Here is an 8,019-nt window from a genome sequence, read left to right as displayed (position 1 = left end):
ATATATATATATATTCTGTGACTCAGCAGTCCCATAGCTGGGAATATTCTCCAGAGAAATGTTAAGCACATGTGTGCTAGAGTCTCCAGACAAGAACCGTCATAGCAGCATTTGTTGGTAATAGCCCAAAACTGGAAACAATCCAAATGCCCAACTCTCATAAGATAGATAATTTATTTTGGTATGTGAACACAATGAAAATGAATGAAACGCATCTACTTACAACAAAATGAAAGCATTCAACAGCATAATGTTGAGTGAAAGAATCCAGAAACATGGCAACACTTCAAGTGTGATGCCATTTCGACAAAGTTCAAGTCATTCCAAACTCAGCAATATTGTTCAGAGATGTATAAGTAGATAGTCAAACCATACAGAAAGGGGAGGAAATGCTCTCACAGAAGATAAATGGTTACCTAACGAGAGAAGGAGAGAGTTATGATAAGGGAGGGGCACCAGAAAGCCTTGTATATCCTCCTATATTTTTCAGTGTGTATGTTATAGTTTACACTTAAAAAGTTAAAAAGAAATGTAAGAGCTGGTGCTAGTGTAAGCAGGGCAAGGTAGTGGGATAGGAAGAGCAGATTGAAGCACAATGCACTGCACTGCGGAGTGCTCTGTTTGGGCTATTTTAACTAGTGAATCTTGGCTAGAGCCCCACAAGCACCTTGGTGGAAAAAGGCTTCCATATGGCTCAAAACATACTAACCCTAACCTCTGCTCAGTTTTGGAGGAAACAGTCAATGTTGTGTTTTCCAGTTTGTTTATCATCATCATCATCATGATGATCATCACCACCATCAACAACAACAACAACATCATCATCATCATCATCATCATCATCATCATCATCATCTCTCACCAGAAAATACAGCAATAAAACACAGACTAGGAGTAAGTCTTACTGCCACAAGATACCTCTGCTCTATCCCTGTGGTTAAAACAAAACAAAACAGGGATTTAGTAGGGAAACTTCATTAGTAAGAATTAATCCACATGTTACTTTTTTGTTTGTTTCTTCACTCTTTTATTTTTCAATTATAGTTTACATTCAGTATTATTTTATACTCGTTGCAAGTGCACATGTTACTTCTTGATTTTCTGTCATCGCTTTCAGTTTTTGAGTAAATTATTTTATATGTGTAATCTATTTCGTATTTTTGACTCCTAAGTTTGGGGAAATTTTGATCCATTTTTGTCTGCACCAGTTAGTAAAGTAGAGCTGAGTATATATTTGAAAAAAACTGAGTTTAAATTAATTTTTACTCCCAAATGATGCTCAGAGGACAAGCAATAAATTTACAGTTGGAGATATCACATGGTTGTTGGCAGTAGCTGATTTTAACTGCTTGGTGTGTGGTTTGCAGAAGGCCCTCACATTTTTAGTGAGTAAACTGCGCCATGACCTCAAATAGTCAAAAGTGACTAGGCTCAAATAACTGAATCTGTTTACATTTCTGTGGCTACCAGTGGCCATTTATTAATCAAACTAATAATTTGGTGCCTAATTTTATAGTTAGTTTACAAGAACACACACATTCATACCCACCAACAAGAACAACTTAGGGAATTATCTTCTTTTTTCTAAATTTCTTTATTGATTAAGGTATTACATATGTGTCCTTATCTCCCCATTGTCCCCCCACTCATGCCCTCACCCCCCTGTTGTCTGTGTCCATTTGCAACAGCATGGATGGAACGGGAATTATCTTCTTTTCGTCCCTTTGAGAAATATGTAAAACTCATGGGTGGCTCCTAATTTTGAAAAATAAAAAAACTTATTTCCAAGAACATATCATAAAAAATTCTTGCTCTTGTTGTTCCCTTGACATAATGAACCAGAATTCTCACACATTCAAAGTGCCAGCTAATAGTCTGTCATTCAAGTACGCTAGTCTCCAAGAATTTCTTCACGCTTTTTCTCCCACCTTAACTGTTTCTCACCCTTCCCTGATAGTTCCAAATCCTGCCATTCCCTCAATGCTCAGATCAAATGTCTTCTAATCCAAGTTGACTTCTCTTATCCTATCAGTTGGAAATAAATTCATTATCTTCATTTCCATAGCACTTTGTCTAACCCTCATATAACACCCATCACTTTTAGATCTACCCTGTTAGATGGCAAAGTTCCTTGAGGGCAATAACTATATCTTTCATTCTTTATCCGCGGAGTGCCTTGTACACTTTGAATATGTGCTGAATAGTGTTTGCTGAGTTAATGACTAAATCGCAGCCACTGGAGCTTTTATGTCAATACAGAAATGCTTGGAATTAAATTTAGGATATTAGAGGTAAAATAAAATTTTGTCCTTACCTTTTTTTTAAAGATTATTTTTCTGGAGAAGTTTTAGGTTTGCAGCAAAATTGAGAGGAAGGTACAGAGATTTATTTCCTCTATATACCCCACCCCATGCATTGCCTTCCCCATTATCAACACCCCACACCACAGTGGTACATTTGTTACAATTGATGAACCTACAATGACATATCATGACCACCCAAAATCCATAGTTTACATTACAATTTATTTTTGTTATTGTATGTTCTATGGGTTTGGACAAAGGTATAGTGAATATGTACCTACCATTTTGGTATCATAGAGAGTATTTTCACTGCCCTAAAAATTTTTCTGTGCTCTGCCTGTTTACCTACACCTCCCCCTCCAACTCCTGGAAACCTCGGATCATTTTTTGTCTCCATAGTTTTGCCTTTTAAAGAATGTCATATTATTGGAATTATACAGTCGGTAGCCTTTTCTGATTGGCTTCTTTAATGTAGTAATGTGCATTTAAGGTTTCTCCATGCCTTTTCATAGCTTGAGAGCTCAGTTCTTTTTAGCACTGAAGAATATTCCATTCTCTGGATGTACCTCAATTTATTTGTTCATTCACCCATTGAAGGACATCTTGGATGCTTCCAAGTTTGGGCAGTTATGAATAAAGCTGCTAGAAACATCCATGTGCAGTTTTTGTGTGGACATAAATTTTCACTTTCTTTGGGTTAATACAAAGAGTGTGATTGCTGGATCCTATGATGAGAGTATGGTTAGTTTTGTAGAAAACTGTCAAACTGTCTTCCAAAGGGGCTGCACCATTCTGCATTCCCACCAGCAATGAATGAATGTTCCTATTACTCCACATCCTCACCAGCATTCGGTGTTGTCAGCGTTCTGGATTTTGACCATGTTAAAAGGTATATAGTGGTATCTTCATTATTTTAATTTGATGGCATCTGATGTGGAGCTTTCCTTAATGGTGGAGGAAGCTAATGCCCACTGAGGATCTGGCTTATGCCAAATATTATGATAATTACTCTGTGCATTTTTTATCACTAATTTTCAAAAATAACATCAGTTTGCAGGTGATCACACTGAGGCTTAAAAAGATTACATTATTTGCCCAGATTCACAAGCAAATAATAAGTAGAAAATAATAATAAGTAGGAAATAAATATTAAGTGGGAAATAATAACAATAAGTAGGAAATAATACTTAGGGAATAAATATTAAATCCAGCCTTCTTGAATTTGAAGTGCTGATGGTCTTCTTTCAGTTGAGTACATTTGGTTGCTATAAACAGAGACCCCTCATATTAATTGGTGTGAGAGGGTTTATTTTAAAGATGAATTTGAAAGGATTAGAAGGATGTGCCCTATGAAAGTCTAAAACATGAGCCATTATAGAGCAGGGCCCATAGTCACTGAGACTGGACTATGATTCTGGAGCCAAGTGTCTCATGGAAATGGTTTGTGATTGAGTTCATCGTTTTCACACTATCATTCCATTGTTGAGATGGCTCAGCCTTGTTTCTGTTCTGCCACCCATTAGCTTTCTCTAGTTCATCAGTTTCTTCTCCCTGTGACTTGGGCTCACACATTGCTTTGCTTTACTGTGAGCCTTGACTCTACCTCATGACATAGCCACTTGAACTTTCTCTTCCAATTAACAAACATACTTTGGATTTCTTATTTATTAATTCTCATTCCATAATCAGAGAGAATGTGATAAAAAAAAAGTTTGGTTTTTTTATACTAGGTCATGAACATTAGGTAAGAGGTGTATTTATAGATTTGTTACCCTGGGACACATCTCCCTCAGAGTCTCATCAACAGAATCAAATGCAGTGGGAGGTGTTGGTGTAGGTGTGAATAGGACACACATAAAAATCATCTTCAACCCAATCTCCAAATAAAGGTATCCAGTCCAGACTTGACTCTGAGCTTCAGATCTCATTATCTAGCACTTATTGGACATTTTCTCCTGTATGATGTTATATTTCAATAGTAGTACATTTAAGAAATTCATTATAGTATCACCAAAGAATCCTACTCTATTCTTTGAACCCTAACTTAGCTCCAAAACTGCCCTAGGCTTTGTAATGATCTTTCCTTCTTTTTCAGTTACCATTACTTTCAAATGGGAATGCCAGCACAAATAGTGAGAAATTGTTGTTAGATATTTAAAGTTAGATTATTACTAGAGCAGATAAAACATGGAGTACATCAACAACCACATGTGTTTTTTTTAACTAAGTAGAAATACAAAGTTACAGATTATATAATTACAAATATTTAAAAATAATCTTGAAATAAATCTATTCAAGGGACTTGGCCTTTTTAAAAAAAACCTGGATGTTGCATTATCAGCTCATTAACTTTCTGGAAAATTAAATTTAAATTAAGGCACAATGATAATGAAAAGGACTAATGCTCTGCACCACTCAAACTTTTTGCATAAAATTATAGCTGTCAAAACTGTATTGGGAATGAGTCATTGACACTTTTAGGAATTTTATAAGTAATGCAATCTTGAAGATTTGCAAGTTATCATTATTGAGCAAGAACTGTTAACAAACAATGAATATATAATTTTTGAAAACAACCATTCTGCAACTGAGGATAAAAAATATTTCTATATCTTTCTTAGAGGTGTGGATTTCTTATTTTTATCTAACACACTCTGGAATGGATGTGTACCTTGAATTGTGCCCAATACATTCAATGAGAAAAATACAGCATGCTTATCCAAGGTCAATATTTTTATGTAGAGTTAAATTTTTCAACACTATTTTTGAAGCTTTTGAGAGCAACCATGGCTTACATAGGATTTCAAGTAAGTTAAAAATGTAAGAGATTTGTTTAAGCAATAATCCTTGTCAACCTGGGCAAATAACATCACAATCTTAAAATGTTGAGATAGAGATAAAGCTATCAATAATAATTGAAATTAAATTTGAAACCAGTCAAAATGGTGGCATGATTCAAAATGAGCATTCAAAGAGACAATATGAGTCTAGGCATCAAAGCATGGATGTGTTTCTTATTAAATGAAAGGGATATGATTTTGAAGGGTAAGTTCTCCATAGACAAGGGTTCAGGACTGTAAGCTCAAATCAGAGGAACACCAGTGTTTCTCAAAAGTGTGGTTCATTGACCACCTGCAGACGAATGGCAGACTGGCTAAAAAAAATAAAATAAAACAAATCTACCCAAATTCTACCCTAGGAATTTACATTTCTTCTTCTTCTTTTTTTTCTCATACCCATTCCCCTACCTCCCTCCTTTTTGGCAATCACCAGCTTCTTCTCTGTATCTATGGGTCTGTTTCCATTTTGTTTTGTTTATCCATTCATCTATTGATGAACACTTAGGTTGCTTTCATATCTTGGCTATTGTAAATAATTTTGCAATGAACATAGGGGTGCATATATCTTTTTGAATTAGTGGTTTTGTCTTCTTCAGGTAAATACCCAGTAGTGGTATCTTTGGGTTGTATGGCAGTTCTATTTATTGAGGAATCTTCATACTGTTTTTCACAGTAATTATAAATTCTACCAATTTACAATCCCCCAATAGTACATAAGGGTTTCCTTTTCTCCACATCCTCACCAGCTCTTGTTATTTGTTCATTTTTGATGATAGCCATTCTGGCAGGTGTAAGATGGTATCTCACTGTGGTTTTAATTTGCATTTCACCAATAAGTAGTTATGTTGAACATCTTTTCATAGTCTGTATGTCCTCTTTGAAGAAATATCAATTCAGATCATCTGCCCATCTTTTAATTAAATTGCTTATTTTTTAAAATGTTAAGTTGTCTGAGTTCCTTATATATCTTGGATATTAATCCCTTATCCTAAATATTATTTGTGAATATCTTCTCCTATTCAGTAGGTTGTTTTTTTTGTTTTGTTGATGTTTGGGATCTACATTTTAAATAATCCCCAAAGTGAGTCTTTTGCATACCAAAAAAGAAATACAAAAACAAAAACAAAATCCTAGGTTAAGTGAACCCTTGGGGAAGGTCTGTCAACCTGCTGTATACAATATTTTATATCATATACATATGTATACATCATAATATTGTATGTATCTCATATCATACAAACACACACACAACTGATCACTAAAAATATGAAACTATCTTCCTTCCTATATGCTTGTGATTCTGGGAAAATAATGTAATCTTTTTGAGCCTCAGTCTTATCATCTGTAAACTGATGTGATTTTTGAGAATTATTGATATGATATGTATAAAGTGCTTATCACAATATTTGGCACAAGCCAGATCTTCAATGGATGTCAGCTTCTTCCTCCATCTCTTCTCTATATGAAAAGAGAAACATTGATAGATGCCATAGAAACTTTTTTAAAATTTCTTTATTTTTTAAGGTACTACTTATGTGTCCTTATCCCCCCATTGCTCCCCCCCCCACTCATGCCCTCACCCCCCTGTTGTCTGTGTCCATTGGTTAGGCCTATATGCATGCATATAAGTCCTTTGGTTGTTCTCTCCCCCTTACCCCCACCCTCCCCTACCTTCCCTCTGGTTTGACGGTCTGATTGATGTTTCTCTGTCTCTGCATCTGTTTTTGTTCATCAGTTTATGTTGTTCATTATATTCCATAAATGAGTGAGATCATGTGATATTTATCTTTCTCTGACTGATTGGCTTATTTCACTTAGCATAATACTCTCCAGTTCCATCCATGCTGTTGCAAATAATAAGAATTCCTTTTTACCGCAGCGTAGTATTTCATTGTGTAGCCATAGGAACTTAACTCTTGTTTATATCAGTAAGCCTATGGTAAAATTGGTTTTGTTATACATTATTTTGCTTAAAGTCACAGAAACTATTGATGACTTTAAGGAAGGACTTACTATATATTTAATTAGTTTAGGTAACCAATCCCAGATTCTCATTTCCTTAAGTGTCTGTTATGCAATCATTTACCCTAATACCAATTCATTTAGAACAGAACCCTCTCTGGCTAATTTAAGCAAAAAGAGATTTGTAGAAACTATCAGGCAACTCACAGAAACTCCAGGAGGGTTAAAATCCCGGCTGAGACTGTTACACAGACAGGACAATGTAGTGGGATGACACAGTCAGGACTACTGCTGCTGCCCATGGCTCACCACAATCCCCTGTGAAAATTCCAGGTGTTCCTGCCAACAAATTTGCCTGGTGTTCAAACTCCTGATCCAGGGTTCCTGCCTTGTGTTGCTCACTGCCTTCAACTTTTGTGTTGCTTTTGATTGATGAAATCTAGGTTCCATGTCTGTCCCCACCTGAAAAAGAGGCTGGAAAGTATAGGAGCTCTGCCTTGAGTATGTAGGAGTCACAATGTGGGAAATAGCAAACTGTCAAAATATTGTTCGAAAGGCACTGAGTACTAATAACAACAGATTCCCACTGTAGTCATTGCAACAGTTACAGTAGCTCATGTATAGATCATGGGACCACCAGAGCTCAATAATAAACAATGTTGGTGGTTCAAACAATAGTTTCTTTGGAAAAATATACATCATTTATTAAATGGTAAGGATTTCCTTTCAAATCATCATGGAAAAAACACTAGCTTAACACTCTACTCTTCACCACCAAATAAACTCATTGTTTTATAATAACAAAAATACTGGGGAGGACTTAATGTCTGTCAAGCAATAAATGAAATAAAACACATTCTTGGGAAGATGTTCAAGATAAATTAATATATTTTATTATTTTTTTTAAATATATA

The sequence above is a fragment of the Myotis brandtii genome, unplaced genomic scaffold (assembly GCF_000412655.1).
Source record: "Myotis brandtii unplaced genomic scaffold, ASM41265v1 scaffold2148, whole genome shotgun sequence".
In the NCBI taxonomy this organism is placed as follows: domain Eukaryota; kingdom Metazoa; phylum Chordata; class Mammalia; order Chiroptera; family Vespertilionidae; genus Myotis; species Myotis brandtii.
The sequence above is the reverse complement of the archived record's forward strand: the minus strand, read 5'-3'. Positions refer to the sequence as shown.